Here is a 1,484-nt window from a genome sequence, read left to right on the forward strand (position 1 = left end):
ACAGAACAACTGGTGATGGTTTTGCTTATGATTCTGAGTCTGATTCGTGGAAGAATCAGCGAGTTGGGAAACATGTGTAACATGAACTAGATTTAGTATCCCATTACGTCAGATGCCTATTTATGGATTAGTGAGAATCTTGGCTAGATACTTGGTGAAAAGGAGTTTAGGATGCTTAGTGAGTTTTATTGCAGTGCATTGTATTTATTTGGCACTTTTACCGTACTGGGAACCCATGGGCCCGGGGTTCTCATTCCGTATATATCTCTTGTTTTTCAGATACAGGTTCAAGTGCTCAGAAGTGAGCTGCGGTTCGTCTGAGAAACGGCGAAGATATTTATTTTCTCTACTTTGTGTTTTCCTTAGAATCTCTCCACCTTTGTTTTGAAAAGGTTATATTATGTGTTGAACTCTTTTGGAACTTGCCTATAGCGGCTCTTATGTTTCCTTTGGGAGAGATTAGGATGTACTGTTGTCAACTACTTTCATACTGTACCCTAGCCGGCCTAAACTTCGCGGGTCGCGACTAGTGGCTATTTACTTATGTTATATATATCTATCTGTTATCTATCTCTTAATCTCCTTTATGCCTTGTCCATATATCGCTTTCGGCTTCACGTTTATCTTTTCGTTGTCGAAACGTGAGTGATACGTCTTCGCGATTTTATTTCTACTCTTTTCAGGCTTCTCGATTAATACTCCTTTCGAAATTACCTATGTTTATATATAAAAAAAAAATCCACCTGAGAGTCGTACCACCGTAATATCATTGACTTATGACTTGAGTATAAGGATTTGAATATTAGGGTGCTACATTATGGTATCAGAGCAGTTCGTCCTCGTGAGCCTGAGGGATGGAACTGCTTATGCTTCAATGCATAATCTGAGTCTGTGCCTGTGCTAGTTAGGGTATCTAACTGATACATCTAGCATGAAGTCCATGAGTGTACCTTTGGTACTTTGAAGCACTATACTTCCGATATTGAGACTGATCAACTTGATATCGATTGTTTGGTGTGTATAGGAACCAGATGGCGCCTCGTGGACCCGGTCGGGGACGTGAGAGAGATCGTTCTAGTACACAGGAACCGGAAATCAACTCGAATAACCCGGTAAACCTTATGGCGGCGTTGGAGAATATGGCTGCTGCTATGCAGGCCACTGCGGAGGCCCTTGGGCAACAGATAAACAATAATGGCAATGGCGGAAGGGAAGCTCAGGGCCCGATGACACTGGCAACTTTCTTAAAGGTTAATCCACCTAAGTTCAAGGGAACCACCGATCCGACTGAAGCTGATACTTGGTTTCAGGCCATATAGCGAGCACTGCAAGCGCAGTTGGTGCCTGAAGAGCAGCGTGTTGAATTTGCTACCTATCTACTCATGGGAGAAGCATCGCATTGGTGGCAAGGGGCCTGACGTCTCCTACAACAGGGGAATGATCCTATCACTTGGGATGCCTTCCAGGTGGAATTCTATAAGAAG

This window comes from Arachis duranensis, chromosome 5 (genome assembly GCF_000817695.3).
Source record: "Arachis duranensis cultivar V14167 chromosome 5, aradu.V14167.gnm2.J7QH, whole genome shotgun sequence".
NCBI lineage: Eukaryota > Viridiplantae > Streptophyta > Magnoliopsida > Fabales > Fabaceae > Arachis > Arachis duranensis.